The sequence below is a fragment of the Muscardinus avellanarius genome, assembly GCF_963383645.1.
Source record: "Muscardinus avellanarius genome assembly, chromosome: X".
Lineage (NCBI taxonomy): Eukaryota > Metazoa > Chordata > Mammalia > Rodentia > Gliridae > Muscardinus > Muscardinus avellanarius.
Genome location: NC_137792.1, coordinates 43,931,876 through 43,955,610, shown reverse-complemented (window position 1 = coordinate 43,955,610; position 23,735 = coordinate 43,931,876).

The window sequence follows — 23,735 nt, the reverse complement described above, 5'->3', positions numbered from 1 at the left end:
TCTTTTTAGGGAGGCCTGGATGCCCTTTCTTTTTGTAACACTTTATCTCCTGGGGTTTCTTCCTTCATTGCCTATCCAAGATCTAACTTCTTACTACCCCTGAGCTATACTCCCAGCCCTATTTTTTAAAATTTTGAACCAGGGTCTCAATAAATTACTGCACACTGACATTGAACCTGCAATTCTCCTGTCTCAGCTTTCCAAGTACTGGGATTACAGATGAGTGCAAGGCTTCTAAAGTGTAATTTGTCTGATAGAAACATAGACACTCCACCTTTCCCTTGGTCAGTGCTTTCATGGTATATCTTTTTCCACTTTTCTACTTTAAAACTACAGATGCAATTTTCTCTTTGGCATACTTGCAAAGTCCTTTTCCACTGCAAGATTATAAACAATTCTCTTGTTACTTCAAATATGTCAGTCTTTGGATTTAAATGTTTGGTACATTTGGCATTTATTCTGGATGAGGAATGAGGAACAATTTCATAATTACTGTTTTTTTTTTTCTATCCAGGTGGTTCACTTATTTTAAGCACATTTTTTGAAAAGCCATCTTTTTCCTACTGAGACGAGCAGCCAAAGCAAAAACAGATGCTTCTTACAACAAAACTAAATCCTGATCAAACCATTAGAGGTTGAAAATACTGTAAATTAGGTGTGATTGTGCATGCCTGTAATTTCAGTACTTGGGAGGCTGAAACATGAGGATCACACGTTGGAGGTCAACCTTAGCAACTTAGGCCCTCAGTGACTTAGTGAGATTGTCTTTCAAAATAACAAATTAAGCCGGGCGTGGTGGCGCAAGCCTGTCATCCCCGCGCTTGGGAGGCAGAGACAGGAGGATCGCGCAGGTTCGAAGCCAGCCGCGTGCGCTGGCTTAGGAGACCCTGTTTCCAAATAAAAAAAAATGTAAAAATAGGTCTGGGAGTGTAGCCCGGAGGTAGAAGGGCTTCCAGGAACCCCAGTACCACCAAAAAAAAATAAATAAATAAATAAAAAAATAACAAATTAAAGGACCAGGGAAGTAGCTTGAAGATAGAATGCCCCTGGGTATAATCCAGGAAGGAAGGAAGAAAGGAAGGGCGGAGGGGAGGAAGGAAAGACTATAGAACCTCATTTTTTCTTTTTTCTTTCTTTTTTTTTTTTTTGGTGGTACTGGGGGTGGAACCCAGAGGCTTTCTACCTCCGGGCTATCCTCCCAGACCTATTTTATATTTTATTTGGAAACAGGGTCTCACTAAGTTGCTGAGAGCCTCACGAAGTAGCTGAGGCCGGAACCTGCGCCATCCTCCTGTCTCAGCCTCCCAAGCACTGAGATTACAAACTTGCGCCATCACGCACCCAGCTCTAGAACCTCTTTTAAGGAAAACAACCATAATTGGTATAAAAGTTACTTTAAAGCAAACATGTAGCCATGCATAGTGATGCATGCTTGTACTCTCAGTAGTTGGGAGACTGAGACAGGAGGATCACAGGTTTAAGGCTAGCCTTGGAGACTTAGCGAGGCCTTGTCTCAAAATAAAAAATAAAAAAGGCTAGGGTGTATCTTGGAGGTGGGATACCCCTTGGTTCAATCCCCAGTATCCCCCCAAAATTTAAAGTTTCTGGGTATTTCTCTAAGGGCATAAAACAAAGGAAGAAACATTTATTCAAGAAAATAACAAGGAGAGTCTATGGCACTTGAGCCACATCCCATTCCATCCCTCCTCTGTCAAGGTCAGCTGATTAGAGCTATAATTTGTGTTCATGTGGCCGGGAAGAGATTGTTACTTCTTCTCTAATCTCCTGGTCAACAGCGTCATTGGCCATGATTTTTTTTTCTAAGATGGATAGGACACCAACATTGATATTTCTCATCCAAACTTTATGCTGCAAGGCCTAAATTCAAAGTGAATAAGGGCCAAGGGGTGCAGGGCTCCCTTCCTCAACCCAGCCACTGCTTATAGGGTGAAGGTGTCGCCACATTCTTCCTATACTGGGACCCTTTCCTCGTTGTCCCATCTGGGGTGTCAAAATGATACAAAGCTTCTCTTCTAATTGAGTTCTTGTCTGTGAAATTAAAGAATCAGCAGACTATAGAAGGGAGGGTATAGGGGTGTAAAGATTTATTTTAAGCCAAAAGAAGATAGAAGACAAAAACATCTCCCCCCACATAGGGGTTGGCCCTGAAAGAGAGTAATCATTGAAATTCTTGGGGAAGGGGTGAGCCTTTATTTCTTCTTGTGGTTTCCCCATCTGCTCTTTTACAAATGGTCAGAATTGGGTCTTGGGGATTTGATGATCTTTGCCCAATTTCAATCCTTAATTTGAATATACTGTTGCCACTTGTCTGCTCCTTCATCCTTTCTCCTTTGATCACTTTTGGGGTGAAGTTTTGTATTAACTTGTACTGTTTTCCCCACATCTATCAACCCTCCCTATTATTTATCCTTCCTTCCTTCTTTTATTTATTATTTATTTATTTATTTATTTAATTTTGTGGTACCGGGGATGGAACCTAGGGAAAATCTACCTCTGAGCTATACCTCCAGTCCTATTATTTATTTATTTATTTATTTATTTATTTATTTATTTATTTTGCAGGTCTGGGGATGGAACCCAGGGGCATTAAACCTCCGAGCTACACCCCCTGCTCTATTTTTTTTATTCTTTATTTTATTTATTTATTTATTTATTTTGCAGGTCTGGGGATGGAACCCAGGGGCATTCAACCTCCAAGCTACACCCCCTGCCCTATTTTTTATTCTTTATTTTGAAACAGGGTCTCACTAAGTTGCAGAGGTTGTCTGTGGGATCTTCTTGTCTCAGCCTCCAGAATGCTAGGATTACAAGCATGAGCCACCAACCCCGGCTTCCCTATTTATTTTCTACCCACCGATGATCTTTGAGTGTGTGTGTGTGTGTGTGTGTGTGTGTGTGTGTGTGTGTGTGTTATTGGGGATTGAACCCAGGGCCATTCTACAAAGTGTGGTCATTTCAGTTCTAAGAACAATCTCAAGAATAATGTCAAGTTGGGTGGTAAGCCTTAAGAATAGTCCATACCTATTCCAGTACGTGGAAAGCTGAGACAGGAGGATCACAGATTCAAATCTGGCTTCATGAATTTAGGGAGGCTATCAGCCACTTAGACTGTTTCAAAACAAAAAACAAAATAAAATAAAAAATAAGAAGAGCTTGGTGTGTGACTGGGAGGTAGAATGCCCCTGGTTTCAATCCCCAGCACCACTAGAAAAGAAAAAGAAAAGAAAGAACAGTCTCGTGCCCAGTCTGGTAAGTGTACAATTGTAATCCCAGTACTTGGGAGGCTGAGACAGGAGGATCTCCGGTTTGAAGCCATTCTCAGCAATTTAGCAAGATTATCAGTAATAGCAAGACCCTGATTCAATAAAATAGAAAAAAGGGTTGAGAGTGTAGCTCAGAGGTAGAATACCCCTGAGTTTAATCCCTAATGCCACCCCCTTCAAAAAAAATCAGTTTGATACAATACTAGTACCTGGGAGGCTAAGACAGGAGGATCAAAGTTTTGAGGCTAACCTTAGCAACTTAGCAAGGCTTTCAATAACTTAGAGAGACCCTGTTTCAGAAGTTAAAACAAAAAAGGACTAGGGTTGTACCTCAGAGGTAGAATGACCCTGGGTTCAATGACCAGGGCCAGAAAAAAAAAAAAAAAAAAAAAAAACTCTGGAAAATCTGTAAGAGTAACAGAACAAAACACCGAGTCCTCTAGTTTTCTGTGCAGGATCAGGGAAAGATGTGAAGGAATGCAGGAAGAAGAATCTAAGATATTGACAATACTAGTATAGGGAATCTACTAGAAATAAGAAAGCAGGATATTAGAATTAAAATAGGACCCTTGTAGAAGTAAGAGAGTAACAAAAACATGTGAGAGTACTGTGAGGAAACATTCCCCTCTCCTGATAAAATTAAAATGTGAAGAATTAACCTAGAATAAAACTGTGAGTCTCTGCTTCGGTAACCCCACTTGCCAATATAAAGTACAACTTGTAAGTTCCTGCTTATGATAACTGCCTGAGTTCTGGCTTCTGTGAAACTGCTTGCTTATGTCCCAGCTACCTTAATGTTAAAAGTTGTTTTAATTTAAAAACCTAGGTTACTATTAGAAATTATTTTAAGGATAGACTTGTTTTTCAAAATTCTTGATGTTAAGAATTGTTTTTTAAAGTTTGAGATATTTTAAAATAGTATAAAGTAATTTAGGGAATGAAGCTATTTTTCTTGGAAGTGAGGCCCAAGCTCACCGCAACTTTATCTCAAGGAAGCACCCGGAGGGCTCCTCAAACGGTCAGTACTCAGGGGCCGAGCTGAAGGTTGCCATAGTAACCAAGCATGAAAGAGAAAGTCACTTTTTGGCGGGCAGTGACGTAGAAAGGCTGTCATTTAAGACTATTTGCTGTAATTCAAGTGTGTGTGTGCTTTCTTTTGAAATTATTGGTTGTACTTGTTTACCTTTTTATCTGATTGGTTATATCCTACCTTTTGGCGGGCTGTGACGTGTGTAACCACCCCTCCAGGGGCTATAAAAATAGAGCCTGAAGTGTGCTCAGGGTCGAGCTCCGACCACTTTCCTTGCTGTCTACTGAGGCTGAACGCTAGCTCGGCCAGAGGCTCCCTCTGGTAGCTGCTGGGCAATTCCTCTACTGACAGTCAAGCTAGTGAAGGAGTCTCGACCACTGGCATGCCAGGGAGAGCTGCAGCACTATAAACTCTGCTTGTGAGTTGCAACCTTGGTGTGTCCTTCGTTATTTGGGTAAGGGGGTGACTCTCGGACCCTAACATCTGGAGGCCCCAGCGAGATCCCTCCCCCCACCTAGCGAACGACCCCAAGGGCAGGAGTTTAACTACAACGGACCTCAGGCGGCGAGACGTCGTGTAAGACCTGGGAAGAGACAGAGGAAAAGGCGGGGGCAACGGGACGCCGTATAAGGCCCTCGTGACCTCTGTCACCCCTCAGGCAACGAGACGTCGTGTAAGGCCTGAGGAGGAGAGAGGGGGCTTAGGCAACGAGACGTCGTGTAAGGCCTAAGTGACCTCCAGAGACTTTTTCAAGTCTCATTGGAGAGGGGATTCTTGTGGAAACCCCTGAGCTAGCAACGAAGCCGTCCTGGCGAACGAAGAAGTGCTCGAGCTGATCGACCTGCAGCCGGCGAAGTGGACACCATTTGGCCTCATCCAGGATCCTAGCAGTAAGTGTGGTGTAAATGTGAGAAGGACCGGTCCGTATGAATGGAGAGCATGGAGTGAGTGGAAACAAATGATGTGTGTTATTGGAATTGCAATTCCTGTGCTTATTATAATTTTTTTATTAGAATACTGGTACCAGTAATAGAAATAAGTAAAAGTTTTATTGCAAGTAGTTTATTATAATTGGGTTTTAATAATAATAATAAATTAATATGTCTAATTAGTTAGGGCATTTATTGGTTGTTATATTAAGGTATCCGTGTCAGGAAGGGCTAATCTTGGGTGGAGTTGAGCAACGACATCTATTAAAAATTAAATTCTAACAGTCCGCCAGGGGAGTGCACATGAGGGGTGGTCGCCCAGCACTCCGGACGAGCCTACCTCTGCTAGAGAGGGCAGGTTTTTTTACCTGAGGCACTGTGGAGGCATACGACACCTGGCCAAAAACCTGGTGGAGTCCCCTCCTTAATACAGCACACTTGCAGACCCGACACACTAGGAAAACCCATCCCAGACTCTGGTATAGGCGAAGGACTTCTACCGGTTGCCCGGGTGGCTTTCCGACCACCTGTAGCCCTTAAGGACTGGGGGGAGCAACTTGGATGAAGAACTAGCCACCAGAGTCTAAAATAAGACCCCTAGACTCATAACTCCTCCACCCAACTTAGAGACATAGAAAAAAAAAAAAAAAAAAAAACTAGTTAACGATGGGGCAAGCCCAGGTTACGCTCAGAGGTCTCATGCTTTCCCACTTCTCGGAGGTCCAGAAAGAAGCTCAAGAAAAGGGCCTGATTATCAAGAAAGGTAAGTTTAATACTCTCTGCTCTGTTGAATGGCCAGCTCTTGGAGTTGGATGGCCACCACAGGGATCATTTTCCCCAGGCTTAATTTCAAAGGTCAAAACAATCATCACGCAGCCGGGTAGCCAGGGCCATCCTGATCAATTCCCTTATATCTTGGTCTGGGAGGATATAGTTCAAGAGCCCCCTTCCTGGCTCCGGCCAATTCTGCAAACTATTGGCAATGCAGCCCTAGTAGTCCAGGAAAAGAAGGGAGCCACAGGAGCCTCTAACTCTCTTGGGGAGAAATCTTCCGCCCCAGTACTGCCGGAAAGCTCGCCTTTATACCCTTCTTTACTAGATTTAGATATAGCCAGACCACCTCCCTACGCCCAGGCAGAGCAGGCAGCTGAGGGACCTAATAGTGTGGCCAGGCCCTCCTCTTCAGCACCCGTATCTCAGAACCAGGACAGAGGTCGTAGACCACGAACTAGGGGGCTCCAAAGACAGGAAGAGGAACAGGAGCCCACCTCCTCAACACAAGAGGAGGAAGTCTCGGTTCTCCCAGTTCGTGCCACTGGACAGGGGGGACCGGAAGAGAATCACCTTTATCAGTATTGGCCTTTCTCCTCCAGTGACCTATATAACTGGAGAACCCAGAACCCCCCCTTTCTCTGAAGATCCTAAGTGTCTTATAGGATTATTAGAATCTATCATGCATACCCATTGCCCCACCTGGGATGACTGCCAGCAGCTGTTGAAAACACTCTTCACCACTGAAGAAAGGGAGCGCATTATCAACGAAGCCAGAAAGAATGTTCTCGGCGAGAATGGGAGACCCACCACACTCCAGAATGAAATTGAGGACACCTTCCCTCTCAACCGCCCAGACTGGGACTTCAGGGACGCACGAGGTAGGGAGCGTCTCCGAGTATACCGCCAGACTCTAATGACCGGTCTCCAAGCAGCTGCCAGGCAGCCTACTAATTTTTCCAAAGTAAAAGCTGTTGTTCAAGGAGACACTGAAAGCCCGGCCGCATTTTTAGAGCGTTTGTACGATGCTTATAGGCAGTATACCCCAATAAATCCAAAGGCAGACGAACATCGATCAGCCATTATACTTTCTTTCATTAGTCAGGCAGCTCCTGATATCAGAAAGAAATTAAGCAAACAGGAGAATCTGGGAGAGTTAACTGTGGGAGAAATGATGCAAATAGCAGAGAAAGTATTTAATACCAGAGAGACTAAGGAAGAGAGAGAGGAAAGGTTAAGAAAGGAAGATAGGGAGGTCCAGGAGAAAATTAGAAGGGAAGATCGTGAATTCCAAGCAAGGGAAAACCGAAAGCAGCAGAAAGAAATAGCTCGAATCTTTTTGGCAGGAATCAAGGACAGGGATGAATATAAGCTAAGGAACAAAAACTTTACTAGGTTAGACAGGAACCAGTGTGCAGGATGCAGGGGTTATGGGCACTGGAAGCATAACTGCCCAAAACTTCAAGAAAGGGAAAGAAGGGGAAACAATTATAATTTTAAAAGGGAAAGGGAAAGAGCGGTGGAACAAGCCAAGGGTCTCTTAGTGGGAGAAAAACAATGAGGGGGTCAGGGCTCGACTCCCCTCCCCGAGTCTTGGGTAACTTTAACAGTGGAGGGGAAACCGGTGGGATTCATGGTAGACACCGGAGCACAATATTCTGTATTAAACCAGTCGTGGGGAAAGCTAGATAACCAAAGAACTAGTGTGGTCCAGGGGGCCACTGGCTCGAAACTTTGTTCATGGACAAATAAACGAACTGTTCATTTGGGGAAACATCAGGTCACTCACTCATTTCTGGTGGTTCCTGAAAGCCCAGCCCCATTATTGGGAAGAGATTTGCTTACTAAGGTAAATGCCCGTATCCATTTTGAGCCGGAAGGAATTAAGGTTACTGACGGAGATGGCCAGCCATTACATGTCCTAACCTTGTCACTAAATGATGAATACCGTCTATTTAAAGAGCAAGGGAAGAAATTAAGAGATCAGGAGGATATGACAATATGGTTAGAGCGCTACCCCAATGCCTGGGCTGAAATAACAGGCATTTGATCATCTTAAAAGAGCCCTCTTACAGGCTCCTGCATTAACCTTGCCTGATCCTCTAAAGCCATTCGTCCTGTTTGTGGACGAACGAGGAGGAGTAGCAAAAGGGGTGTTAACCCAGCGGCTGGGACCATGGAAAAGGCCAGTAGCCTACCTGTCAAAGAGACTGGATGCGGTGGCAGCCGGGTGGCCCCCATGCCTCCGCATCATCGCAGCTATAGCAGTTCTTGTCAAAGATGCAGATAAATTAACGTTTGGACAAAATCTGCAAATAACCGCTCCCCACCCAGTGGAAGGAGTCCTAAGGCAGCCTCCAGGCAAATGGATGACAAATGCCAGACTGACTCATTACCAGGGACTGTTGCTGGATTCACCTAGGATCACCTTCACGGATCCAGTGATCTTGAATCCAGCCACCCTGCTGCCCACGCCAGACCTGGAGCAACCCCTTCATAATTGCACGGAAGTCTTGTCTGAGGTCGCTCAGATACGAGGGGATTTACAAGATGTCCCTTTGCTGAACTGTGAACTATGTTGGTATACAGATGGTAGCAGTTTCGTGCAGAACGGACAGCGGCGAGCTGGGGCAGCAGTGGTGAGTCAGGATGGAGAGGTAATCTGGAGCAGTGCTCTGCCTCCCGGGACATCAGCCCAAAAGGCAGAACTAGTGGCGATGGCTGAGGCTCTTGAGCGAGCCGAAGGAAGACGTGTTAATATTTACACGGACAGCCGGTATGCATTTGGAACTGTGCATGTGCATGGCGCCATCTACCGGGAGCGGGGATTTCGCTCTGCGGAAGGCCGAGAACTCAAAAACTTGGCTGAAGTACAGCGGTTGTTAACTGCTGTGAATAAACCAAAAGCTGTGGCTGTGATGCATATCCCAGGACATCAATCCGCTAACACCCCCGAAGCAATTGGTAACCGGCAAGCAGATGCGGAGGCCAGACGAGTGGCTGCAGAAGATTGGGGTGAGGTGCAGCAACATCCTAGCGATGCGAATAAGCCAGAAGTCATGGCTCTGGTGAGTCTGCCTCTTCCTGAGTTACCAGCTTTGCCCCCTCAGCCAAATTACTCCCCAGAGGACTTGAATTGGATAAAAAGACATTTAGGACTGAGGGATCCTATAAATACTAGGGAGTGGCACAGAGACTGTGATGGAAAACTGATTTTGCCACAAGATTTGGGACATTTTCTTCTCGCTAACCTCCACCAAACATCCCACTTGGGATGGAAAAAAACTACTAACTCTATTCTCTGCAGCCCAGCTCCGGTTTCCCCATCAAGCAAGTATAGCTCGACAGGTAGTAGATCGCTGTGTAAGCTGTATCATGATGAAGCCAGCCTTGCAAAAGAATATACATACAGGTATTCGAATAACCGGGAGGGCACCAGGAAGGAGTTGGGAGGTGGACTTTACTGAGGTAAAACCGGGCAAATTTGGGTACAGATATCTATTAGTATTAGTGGATACTTTCTCGGGGTGGGTAGAAGCATGTCCCACAAAGAGGGAAACAAGTCAGGTGGTAGCTAAAGCCTTGTTGGAAGAAATCATTCCCCGCTATGGGATCCCACAGGCCATTGGGTCTGATAACGGTCCGGCTTTCATTAGTAAAGTCCTCCAAGGACTAGCTCAAGCCATGGGGATTGATTGGAAATTACATTGTGAATATAACCCCCAGAGCTCTGGGCAGGTAGAGAGGATGAATCGGACCTTAAAGGAGACCTTAACTAAATTGGTAACAGAGACTGGTGGTGACTGGGTGACACTCCTTCCCTTAGCCATCTTTCGGGTTCGAAATTCCCCATACATTCACGGCCTAACTCCCTTCGAAATCATGTATGGGGCACCTCCTCCCATCATTCAGCGCGCCATGGCGCCACCAGGGGAGAAAAATCTGGCTCCAAATTATCTAACCATGCTGGAAGCCCTGGCTACAGTCCAGCAAACAATCTGGCCCCTTATTCAGGCCTATCATGATAAGGATGTACAATCGAACCCAAAACATGGCATAATCCCAGGGGATATGGTTTGGGTCAAAAGACACCAGTCAAAGACTTTGGAACCTCGATGGAAGGGACCTTATGTTGTCTTGTTTGCCACTCCTACTGCTTTAAAGGTTGACGGCATTGGACCTTGGGTGCACTTTTCCCATGTAAGAAAAGCACAACCTAATGAGATAAGGAAAGCAACCAACGAGTGGACCGTCCAGAGACATCTCTCCAACCCACTGAAGTTACATCTAACCAGAAGAAAGGATGATGGCGGGTCCTCTCCTCCTGTCTCTTCTCCTCGGACCCTAACAGATGTTGCAGGGGATAGGTTGGGGGGGAAAGGTGCATGGTGTGAAGTAATCCCCCCCCCCCCACCAGACACACACAGACAAATAGAAAAACCACGGATTCTTGTCCTAAGCTAAGAATAAGTATTCATCGCTTGGACAGCTGCTGCAGATTTAAAGAAGTTTATTAAAAAGGTAGAAATATAGAGATAGTTACAGCCCTGTGCCGGAGCGGGGCACAGGGGGGCAATTTGAATGAAAATGCCAAAGAACTCCAGTTTACTGAGTTTTTATCCTGTCTAAGTCCAGCAGGTCCCTCTGATTTTGGGAGATCATGTTACACCTTATCTCCAACCCCGGCTCTGCTTCTGTTATCTCTCCAGCCGAATTTATGGCCTAAAGGGGGAGACATCTCTGTCTCCAAACACAGGCCCAGATTTATGGCCTGAGAGGGAGGCATCTCTGTCTCCAGACACAGGCTTTTACCTTTCGTCTTCTCCCCCAAAATGTGTTAAATTGTTCTTAGGAATGCAAGGACATGTTAGCTAACCCTGGCTTTCTTAGTAAAAAAAGACATATTTTAAGATTGGACATCTTTCCCAGTATTGACACATTAATACATTTTAAACCCTCTTCCCAATACCAGTACAAAAGAGACAGCCATAGTTTTTCCAGAGTAAGTAGGAACTTACTTCAGAGATAGTTCCAAAAGCTATCCCTGGAGAGGGGTCAAATTTAATTGGATCATACTGTAGAGTCATTCAAGTCCCCAGAGCATTGTGAAAACAATACAGCAAATCAGCCAGCAATTAGTAGAGCCTAATAGCAGGAAATGGTACCAACAGAGGCAGACAGCTCAAGAGAGATATCATGCAAACACAGGACACATTATGCAAAAATTATGAGACATGCAAAGGAACAAGAACTCATGAATCATGCTCAAGAATTAAAAGGAGCTGAGAGAACTGCCAGTGAGGTAGTCAGATGTCAGCAAAATGTAATCCAGCCATTACAAATAAATTCAAAGAATCACACAAAACCATGCTTAAAGATGCAAAAAAGCATGTTGAGTATATCCCAGGAAAAGAAAATATTGGTAATGAAACAGAAGACTAGAAATTTTAGGGTTGTCAAGTATAATAAATAAAGTAAAAAAATTCATGAGAGGAGCTCGACAGTGGATCTGAGCAAGCAAATGGGAAAAAAAAATCAACAAATGTAAAAATAGATCCCGCAGGTCCGAAGACACATGCCTTTAATTCCGGAATTTGGAAGGCTGAGACAGGAGGATCTCAGGTTTAAGACCAGGCTTTGCAACTTATTTAGACCTTTAGCAATTTAGTAAGATCTTGTTTCAAAATAAAATATTAAAAAGGATTGGGTTAGCCAGGTGTGGTGGTGCATGCTTATAATCCCTGTACTTTAAGAAGCTGAGATAGGAATACGGCAGGTTCAAGGCCAGCCTCAGCATATTAGCGAGGCCCTCAGTAGCTTAGCAAGATTCTGTTTCAAAACAAAAAATAAAAAAAGGTCTGGGGGTGTAGTTCTGAGGTAGAATGCCCCTGAGGTCAATCTGTAATACAACATAAATAAATAAATAAATAAATAAATAAATAAATAAACAAACAAAATAATTGGGGCCACAATACAGTGAGGTTATATCTTCAAATCACTAAAAGAAAAAATGTTAAAAAAAGAACCTTTTATCCAGGAAACTATGAAATTAGATTATAAACTACTCAAGTTGGGCATGATGGCCCATGTTTGTAATCCCCATACTTGGGAGGCTGAGACAGGAGGATCACAGATTGTGGGCTAGACTCAGTAACTTGAGGCCCTTCCTCAACTTAGTGAGACTCTGTTTCAAAATAAAGAATAAAAAAATAGGGCTGGGTTGTAGCTCCGAGGTAGAATGCCCCTGGGTTCAATCCCCAGTACTGCAAAAAACAACAACAACAAAGATAACGCAAAACTACTCAACTACAGGGATTATGTCTTGGACAATTTGTGCCCATTAAGCATTTTGTCTAGAATTTATGAACTTAGTGTTTTTTTTTCCAAAGTAATGGTAAAGCTCTCAAGGCAATAAATGTTTTAAAACATAAAGACATCCATATATGTAAACACTCACTGCTAGCAAATATTTCAAACAATAAGTAATAAAGAACTTCTTTGAGCTAAAAGCAAGTGGCTCCTAGAGCACATACAGTCCACAAGTCCAAATGAAGGCCGGTAAAGAAGATTGTATGACAGCAAAGGGATGTTCAAATTTATTTGATTCTCTGCTCTTCTCTTAAGCTCATTCAAAAATCGGTTATGTATATATTGGTCCTGGGTATTAAACCCAGGGGCATTCTACCTCCAAGCTACACTCCCAGCTTGCTTTATTGATTGATTGATTGATTGTGGTACTGGGGATTGAACCCAGGAGCATTCTACACCTGAGCTACACCCCTAGGCCTTTTTTATATTTTTAGTTTTGAAACAGGTTATTGCTAGGTGGTTAAGATTCTTGCTATGTTGCCAAGTCTGGTCTTGAACCTGTGATCCTCGTGTCTCGAACTCCCAAGTACTGAGATTACAGGTACACACTGCCACACCAAACTTTACTTATTTTGAAGCAGGGTCTAAGCTGTGGAGGGCCTAGCTAAATTGCTGAGGCTAACCTTGAATCTGCAATCCTTTTGTTTCAGCCTCCCAAGTACTAGAATCACAGGGGTGAGTCAATACTCCCAGCGAGCAAGGTATATAATATTACTGTTGAGACTATAACATTTAGAAATGCAATTTTATTTCAACTAACAGAGCATGAGAGGTTGGTGGGAACAACACTTTTTGGAGTAAAGGAATGACAAAGATGTAACTAAATGCATGCTAACAAGTAAGAAGTAACAGTAAGAAGGCTGGGTGTACAGCTCCTTGACAGAGCATGTGCTTAGCATGTGTGAAGTTCTAGATTCAATCTCCAGCTTAAAAAGCTAGTGTAATAAACATAATTGCATACTTTTCACCTCTCAGGTTCTTCTTTTTTTTGCGATTCTAGGGATGGAATTCAGGGGCATTCTACCTCTGAGCTACACTCCCGGCCCTATTTTTTATTCTTTGTTTTGAAACAGGGTCTCACTGAGTTGCAGAGGGCCTCACTAAGTAGCTGAGGCTGTCTGTGAACCACAATCCTCCTGTCTCAGCCTCCCAAATACTGGGATTACAAGTGTGCGCCACCATGCTCAGCTTCTCAGTTTCTTTATAAGGCCTACTAGTAGAATAACAATTACAATAAATAATAAAAATTATAATAGGCTATCATTGGGGTTGTAGAATATATGGATAGTAAATGCATAAAAATAATAGCACAAAAGTCAGAAAGAGGGAACAACTATTATAGGAATAACAGTTCTATCAGAAATTAAAGGTGTCCTCTGAGTCCTCCAGTACCAAATAAAGAAATAAACAAAAAAACAAACATAATCGTATTTCATATGTTCAGAAAGTTACATAAAGGATGTAAAAGGAGCCAAACTTTCTATTAATAAAAACTAAAACTTGTAAGATGAAAATATGATAGATGGAGTTAGTGACAAATTCTTTTTTTTTTTTTTGCGGGTGTGGGGATGGAACCCAGGGGCATTCAACCTCCGAGATACACCCCCTGCCCTATTTTTTATTTTTTAATTTGAAACCGGGTCTCACTGAGTTGCAGAGGGCCTCACTAAGTAGCTGAGGCTGTCCGCGAACCCCGATCCTCCAGTCTCAGCCACCCAAATGCTGGGATTACAAGCGTGCGCCACCACGCCCAGCTCAGTTAGTGACAAATTCTACATTGCAGAAGAAAAGAACAGTGTATGGTGACATAGCACTACAAACTATATAAAATAAAACACAGGAATAAAATTACTTTGTGTGTGTGTGTGTGTGTGTGTGTGTGCGATACTAGGGACTGAACTCAGGTGATTTCTACCTTTGAACTACACCTTCAGCCAAATTATTTATTTATTTATTTTGGTGGTACTGGGGTTCCTGGAAACCCTTCTACCTCCAGGCTACACTCCCAGACCTACTATATATATATATATATATATATATATATATATATATATATATATATATTTTTTTTTTTTTTTAAATTTGGAAACAGGGTCTCTTAAGCCAGTGAGGCTGGCTTCGAACCTGTGCGATCCTCCTGTTTCCATCTCCCAAACACAGGGATTACAAGTGTGCGCCACCACGCCCGGCACCTTATTTTATTTATTTTGAAACAGGGTCTCACTAAGTTGTGAGGCTTTCACTAGGTTGTTAAGGCTGGTTTTGAACCTGAGATCCTCCTGTCTCAGCCCCCCCCCCCAAGTACTTGGATTACAGAAGTGTGCCACCACACCCAGCCAAAAACGACTTTTAAAAAGTGAAAAAAAAAAAAATGAGTGAACTATGGGACAACTTCCTGTGACTAACAGATGGGTAACTGAAGTTCCCAAAAGAGAGGCAATGGGAAGAGATTTAAAAAACAAGAAATAATAGCTGCAATTTTCCAAATTAGATGAAAACTATAAACCCACAGAACCAAGGAGGTAAATGAAATCCAAACACAAGAAAAGTGGAGAAAACTACACATAATGATCAAATTGCTTGAAACCAGACAGGGAGAGATAAAAGGCATGCTATGTAGAGAGGAACAAAGAGAACATTTGATTTCTCACTGTGAACAATGCAAACAAGAAGATGGTGGAGAAACACTTTCAACATTCTCAAAGAAAGAAAACATGTCAAGGGAAAATTCTACATCTGGCAAGAACATCTTTCAAAACCAAGGTAAAATAATGACATTTTCCAGGTACACAAAAGCTCAAATAATCCATTACCGGCAGACCTGTACTACAAGAGATGTTAAAGAAAGTCTTATGCAGAGAGAAAATGACACCAGATGGAAATAAGTATCAATAGAAAGAAATGAAGAGCACAAGAAATGGTAACAAAAAGGATAAATACATGCAAAATTTTTCTAATTACTTAAAATGTTTTTGAAAGATAATTGACCATTAAAATAATCTGTTGTAAAGTAATATATGCAAAAGCAAAATACACTACAGCAATGGGATAAAGACCAGGAAGGAAGAATGGATATGCTTGGTGTAGTATTACTAGAAGGAAGAGCACAATAACTTTTGTGTGTGTGTGTGTGTGTGTGTGTGTGTGTGTGTGTGTGTGTTACTAGGAATTGAACTCAGGGATCTGTCTTGCTATGTTGCTGAGGCAGAACACAGATCTGTAATCCTCCTGTCTCAGCCTCCCACCACATCTACCACACCCAGTTCGAATATCCCAATTTAAATCAGAGATTGAGACGGGTGTGGTGGCACATGCTTGTAATCCCGGTACTTGGGAGACTGGGACAGGAGCATGCAGGTTCAAAGTCACCCTCAGCTATTTGGCGAGGCCCTTTGCAACTCAGTGAGATCCTGTTTCAAAATAAAGAATAAAGAATAGGTCAGGGGGTATAGCTCGGAGGTTGAATGCCCCTGGGTTCCATCCCCAGACCCGAAAGAAAGAAAGAAGAAAGAAAGAAAGAAAGAAAGAAAGAAAGAAAGAAAGAAAGAAAGAGAAAGAAAAGGAAGAAAGAAAAAGAAAGAGAAAGAAAGAATGAAAGAAAGGAAGAAAGAGAAAGAAAGGAAGGAAGAAAGAGAAAGAAAGAAAAAAAGAAAGAAAAAGAGATTGGCAGATTGGATGAAAATATAAGACATAAATAACTACATTTTGCCTATAAGAAATGCACTTAGATCCAGGTGTAGTGGTGCATGTCTGTAATCCCAGTCCTTGGGAGGATAAGACAGGAGGATCCCAGGTTTAACGCCAGCCTCAGCAACTTAAGAAAACCCGTTTCAAAAACATTTTGAAGTGCTGAGGTGTAACTCAGGGGCAGAATTCTTCTGAGTTCAATTCCCAGTTTCACAAAAAAGAAAAACAGGTAGAGAGAAAGACAGAGAAGAAATGCACTTAGAGCCAAGTCTGTTGCCACAGACCTATAATCTCAGTACTTGGGACTGAGACGGGAGGATCTCCACAATTTAGTGAGACCCTCGACCTAATGAGATCCTGTTTCATAATAAAAAATAGAAAGGGCCGGGAGTGTAGCTCAGAGGCAGAATATTCCTAGTTTCAATACCCAGTACTCCCCAAAATAAATAAGTAGGATATAACAATCATAAATGCTTGTGTATACTAGAAGGTCAAAATGTAGGCCAGGTGTAGAGCACACCTATAATTTTAGTACTTGTGGGGCTGAGACAGGAGAATTTCAGGTTAAAGTCCAGCCTCAGAACTTAGCAAGATCCTCAGCAACTTAGTGAGACTGTGTTTCAAAAGAAAAGGTAAAAAAGGCTAGAGAGATAATTTGGAGGTAGAATACCCTTGGGTCCAATCCCTAGTATAATATACTTGCATAAAAATTTATTAATTAGAGGGTCAAATGTATAGAACAAAACCTGAAAAGCTACAAAGAGAAAAATTAAAATCCATAATTGTCAAGGATTTCAATACTCCTCTCTCAGTGTAGGCAGAAAATCAGCAAAGATATAAAGAGGACTTGAATAGTACAATCAAACACCTAGACTTGATTGATATTTATAGACCACTTCCCAACAGTAATACAATACTCATTCTTCAGTATGCAAGGAGCATTTGCTGCTATAGACCATATTCTATGCAATAAAACAAGTCTCAATAAATACTAAAGCATTCAAGTCACACAAGTGCTTTCTCAGATGACAATGGAATTCATTTAGAAATCAATAACAGAAGGACTCTGGAAAATCCCTAAACATTTGGAAGCTAAATTACAAACTTATAAATAACACATGGATCATAAGATAAATCAAAGGGGAAATTAAAAAGTATTTTTTTGGCTACATGTAAATGAAAACAGACTAGATTAGAATTTGCTAGATGCTACTAAAGTACTTTGGAGGAAATTGACAGTGCTGAATATCTACAGCAGAAAGGAAGAAAGGTTTTGAATCAATGACCTTATGTTCCTCCTAAGGAAACTTGAAAAAGCAGAGAAAATTAATCCCAAAGGAAGGGAATAATAAAGATCAAAGTGGAAACTGGTGTACAAGAAAAGATAAAACATGAGGAGAATCAATGAAACTGAAAGCTGGTTCTGTGAGATCAATAAAATTGATAAAACTTTCTAATGAAAGTCAGTAGGAGCCAAAAAAAAAAAAAAAAACAAAATTCATTTTCATCTAATGGATAGGTCGGCATTTCCTACCCATAAACATTCGGTGGTACCACAAGGGATTGCAATCACCATGTTAACAAGATTTCCTGATTTTAAGGAGAAATTTGGAACTTCCTGTGTTTATGTGAAATATCCTGATTTTTTTTTTCAGTACTGGGGATGGAACCCAGGGGCATTCAACCTCTGAGATATATCCCAACCCTGTGTTTTATTTTGAACCAGGGTCTCCCTGAGTTGCAAAGGACCTCGCTGAGTAGCTGAGGCTGTCTGCGAACCGCAATCATCCTATCTCAGCCTCCCAAATGCTGGGATTATACGCGTGCACCATCACACCCGGTTTGAAATATCCTGATTTTTATATTTTTTGTGGGTCTGGGGGTGGAACCCAGGGGCATTCGACCTCCGAGCTACATCCCCTGCCCTATTTTTTATTCTTTATTTTGAAACTGGGTCTCACTGAGTTGCAGAGGGCCTCACTAAGTAGCTGAGGCTGTCCGTTTACTGTAATCCTCTGGTCTCAGCCTCCCGAATGCTGGGATTACAAGCGTGAGCCACCATGCCCGGCCTGAAATATCCTGATTTTTTAAACGTTGACAACTAATGCAAATTTTCAGTACCATAAGAAGCAAACACAACCTGTCCAGAGGTCGCCAGTTTACAAACTGGACATTACACACTAGGTAACTGTTGAATAAAAATTGTAAACAGAAGTTGAAAACAAGGATATTTCATTTCTTATCAAAAATTGCTAGAAATTAATTCTAGCTATTACACTGAATTTTCATGGAATCAGACAAGTTAATACACTTGCCACTTGTTTATTTAATCCTCATCTAGAGAGTCTCTGTCTGAGCGGCACAAATCAACTGGGGGGAACTTTAAAAAAATGCCAATGACCAAGTACCATCCCTAAAGATTCTGAATTGATTGGCTGGGACTGTAGCCAGGGAATTAGGGTATCTTTTTGTTTTTTGCGGGTCTGGGATTGGAACCCAGGGGCATTCGACCTCTGAGCTACACCCCCTGCCCAATTTTTTATTCCTTATTTTGAAACCGGGTCTCACTGAGTTGCAGAGGGCCTCACTAAGTAGCTGAGGCTGTCTGCGAACCGTGATATTCCGGTCTCAGCCTCCCGAATGCTGGGATTACAAGTGTGCGCCACCACGCCCGGCTAGGGTATCTTTTAAAACTACTCAGTTTTTTTTTTTTTTTTTTTTTTGCAGTACTGGGATTGAACCCAGGGATATTTTACCTCTGAGCTACACCCCCAGCCCTAATTTTTAGTCTTTATTTTGAAACAGGTTCTCACTAAGTTGCAGAGGGCCTCACTAAAGTTCCTGAGACTGTCCTGACCCTGGTCCTCCTGTCTTGGCCTCCCAAGTACTGGGATGACAAGCTTATACCACCATACCTGGCTCTACTCTGGTATTTCTAACTTGAAGTTAAGGATAAAACCTTTGACACAGACTGGAATACTAATAAATGCTCAATAAGGTAAATTATCAATTTAATCTTAGGAAAAACGAGCACAATTTGCTCAAAGGATATAGCATTGTTTTGTCCTGGGGATTGAACACAGAGTGTTCTACCTCTGAGCTACTCACAGTCCTTTTTATTTCATTATTTTGAAATAGGGTCTCCCTAATTTGTTGAGGGTCTCACTAAATTGCTGAGGCTGGCCTCTAACCTCAGATCTATCTGCCTCAGCCTCCCAAGTACTGGAATTACAGGTGTATGCTACCTCACCCAGCTAGAATAAGAACCTTTGACATAGACCGAAACAATAATGAATGCTCAATAAGGTAAATTATCATTTTATTCTCAGGAAAAGGAGGACATAATTTGCTTGAAGTAATCTTTTAGTACTTTGTTTTAATCCCAATCTAATTTGTTTTAGGATGGCACAGTATTTTCACTTGTTCTTCAGCGCTGTACATTGTCTAAACTCACTTGTTTGAGGATCACCAAACATTTCCTCATCCCTCATTCATTCATTCATTCATTCATTCATTCATTGTTCTGTATTCCATTTTAGATGCTAGGATTCCAGGAGGTAAAATATCATTCTTGAACCTTTGGGTGCCACAGTTTAGTAATGCATGTTTCAAACACATCTCAGTGAGACCCTGTTTCAAAATAAAAAGGACTGGAAGTATAGCTCAGAGGTATAATTCCCCTGGGTTCAATCCCTGGTACCAAAGCAGTATGTAAAAAAAAAAAAAACAAAAAAAAAAAACTCTGAGGCCATATCTGAGATCAAAAAGATGTGTCTCTCCATGGATAGAGGAGGGCTACGACAACATACTTGGCCTCCTGAACAAATCCTCTTCCTCCTCAGCATGTTATTGATTCATGTTTTCTACAGCAATTTTAAACTTCTCATTGGTTAATTTCAAGATGTATTTGGATTATTCACGCCAATTTATTCTCAAAGCTTCTCAATACCCAGAATTCCAACAGCCTTTAAACCTATTCACATTAAGCTTCAACTTCCATATCCTTTACTGTGGATGCAGCTTAATGTAACTTGTCCCTCAAAATTCACCAGTGGTAAACTGGGCATGGTGACCCACACCTGTCACCCCAGAGCTTGAGAGGTTGAGACACGAGGATCACAGGTTTGAGGCGAGTTTCAGGTACTTAGCCAGACTCTGTTTCAAAATAAAGAAAAAATAAGAGCCGGGCGTGGTGGCGCACACTTGTAATCCCTGTGCTTGGGAGGCAGAGACAGGAGGATTGCGCAGCTTCGAAGCCAGCCTCACTGGCTTAAGAGACCCTGTTTCTAAATAAAAATATTAAAAATGGTGTCTGGGAGTGTAGCCCAGAGGTAGAAGGGTTTCCAGGAACCCCAGTACCACCAAAAACAAAAAATAAATAAATAAAATAAAAAATACAATGCAAAGGGCTGGGGGTATAACTACAAGGTAGAACACTCCTGGGTTCAGTCCCCAGTAACACACACACACACACACACACACACACACACACACACACACACGGATATAAGAAGTTGGAATTCAAGAAACTTGAAACCTAATTATTCATATTGGGCAGTCTGAAGAAAAACTTGTAAACAAATGGAGATAGGGCTGTCATTATCAAGTTTAGAGAACAGTTCATAAGAAAATTTGCATGTTTAATTCCAGCAGTAGCAGTGATGAGTATTCTAGGTGCTTTGATATAATCTATAAGAATCATTAGACTCTGGCTCTTACTTGCTCACCAAGGAACTTTCTCATTGAGATTCATTTTCCTGTGCACACAAAAGAGCATGCTAATGCAAAGATACAAACCATTACTCCACTTGTGAACTAAAATTCTCATCAAAAATCACCTGTTAGCTTCTGCAACAAAGTGAAGAAAACATAATTCTCCTAATTCTCCCACCATATAGAGTTTAAAACTCTGGGGATAGCCAGGCATGGTGGCGCATGCCTGTAATCCCAGTACTCAGGAGGCTGAGGCAGAAGGATTGCAGGTTCAAAGGCAAACTCAGGGACTTAGCAAAGAGAGCCTCAGTAATTTAGTGAGATCATATTTCAAAACAAAAAAATAGAAAGGCCTGGGGTGTAGCTCAGAGGTAGAATGTCCCAGAGTTCAATCCCCAGTCCACCAAAAAGTCCTGGGAAGGATACACAAAACATATAAGGATGTTTAAGAGAGTAATTTGACCAGCCAGAAACCTCAGGACAGGAAGTACAGCACCACATCAAATTCCTTGATCTTATTTAGCTTCATATACCCAAGACTGGGTGCTGCAGATTCTAACAATCCAGAAAGGTCAATGAGACCTATTTTTTAAAATCTCCAAGTAAAGTCTTTCTCTAGCCAAATGATCAGGAAAGGATTAGTATAACAAAATAGAAAACTTTAGACAATGACCACTCTAATCCCACGTCAGAGAAAAGAATGTGGCCTTACCCCACCCCTTGGTCAACACATGCCAAGTAGGGATCTTAGAACTGCATTCACACCTGGCTATAAGAGGCACTAGTTCTCCCTCATTAGAGTGGTTTCAGAAAAATCTGTGTGTGTGTGTGTGTGTGTGTGTGTGTGGTACTGGGGATGGAACCCAGGGGGCATTCGACCTCTGAGCTACACTCCCAGCCCAATTTTTTAATTCTTTATTTTGAAGCAGGGTCTCACTGAGTTGCAAAGGGCCTCACTAAGTAGTTGAGGCTGTCCGTGAACCGCGATCCTCCTGTCTCAGCTTCCCAAATGCTGAGATTACAAGCATGTGCCACCACGCGCAGCTTCAGAAAAATCTTGAGTAGTAGGTTGGGCCACTCCCCACTCTGCCACTTGATAATTAGGAAGCATTGCCCTGTGGTTTCAGAAGAGGCCACATAGGGAACAATAATGAGATGTCCACTACCATACCCAGGCAGTGTGATGTCGGAGTTGGCCTAATGGGGACCCAAGATCCAACTCCCAACTCCTAGCAATAATAAAGAATCTTTCTTTTTGGTGTGTGATAACTAAGATCATTATTATTATTATTATTATTATTATTATTATTATTATTATTTGGTGGTACTGGGGTTCCTGGAAACCCTTCTACCTCCGGGCTACACTCCCAGACCTATTTTATACATTTTTATTTTTCAAACCTGCGCGATCCTCCTGTCTCTGCCTCCCAAGCGCGGGGATTACGAGCTTGCACCACCACGCCCAGCGTGTGATACTAAGATTAAACCCGGGGAATTCTACCTTTGAGCTACACCCCCAGTCTTATTTTATTTTTATATTCAGAAAAAGGATCTCCATAAGTTGCTGAGGCTGGCCTCAAAACTATGATCTTCCTGTTTCAGCCTCTCAAGTACTGGGTTTACAAGCATGCACCACCACACCTGGCTCATGAGGATCCTCTTCTTCCCTGGGTATCAAGGAAGCCAGGCATGGTGTTGCTTGCCTGTATCCCAGGACTTGGAAGGCTGGGGCAGGAGGATTCCAGGTTCATGGCTAGCCTTAACAACTTAGTAAGGCCCTCCACAACTTAGTGAGACCCGTTTCAAAAATAAAATAGGGCTGGGGCATGTAGGTTGGATGTAGGACACCCCTGGGTTCAATCCTCAGTACCAAGAAGGAAAAACAAAGCAGCTGCATGAAGAACCTGGACTTCCACATCCACATAGCTCTTCCCTTTCTCTCACAAGTATATCAGAGGAGGTCTACTGGAGCTAAGTATTAAATAATATCTAGAGTCTCCTAATATAAAATAAAAAATGTACAAAAACAATTTAAATGAAAAAATACAATCTATAGATATCAACACTGAGATGACATAGATATTGGAATAATGGTGGATTTTTTTGTTTTGTTTTGTTTTGTTTTGCTGTAATGGGAATTGAAACCAGGGGCATTCAACCTCCGAGCTACACCCCAGCCCTATTTTTTTATTCTTTATTTTATTTATTTATTTATTTATTTATTTATTTATTTATTGGTGGCACAGGGGTTCCTGGAAGCCCTTCTACCTCCGGGCTACACTCCCAGACCGATTTTATATTTTTATTTGGAAACAGGGTCTCTTAAAACAGCGCGGCTGGCTTCGAACCTGTGCAATCCTCCTGTCTCTGCCTCCCAAGTGCTGGGATTAAAAGCGTGTGCCACCACAACCCCGGCCCATGCTTGAATTCTTTAATCCTTATTCCTCTCTTCAGAACCCGTATATTTGCCAGCTGGCTCCCATACATTTGCCAGCTGGTAGTATCCCAGTACTACCAAGTACTGGGATTACAGGTGCTCACTAGCATGTCCCACTGGAACATTTTTTATAGTGATTAATTTATTAATCTCCTATTTCTCGCTGTCCTCATCTTTTAACCCTGTAATTTAATTTTGGGATATCTCAGAATGTTTCTGCTATGACACTGTAGATGCTTGACACTTATTTATGATATTAATTAATTATTACTGAGCCATTCTTTCCACCCAGCAATCTCAAAGTCAGGTCAAACTCAACACTGCTAAAACTCAATTTCCTAATTTATATATTCCTCTGTTTTCCCAGCACAATTTCTGGAAAATAGTTAAATAAAACCCCAAATAATCAACATATCAATTAAAGGCTACCACTATCCAACCACCTAATCTAAAACCAAGATAATATAGTAATAACTTGCATATATTTTTGCAGTTGATGGAATTGCATTTGAATG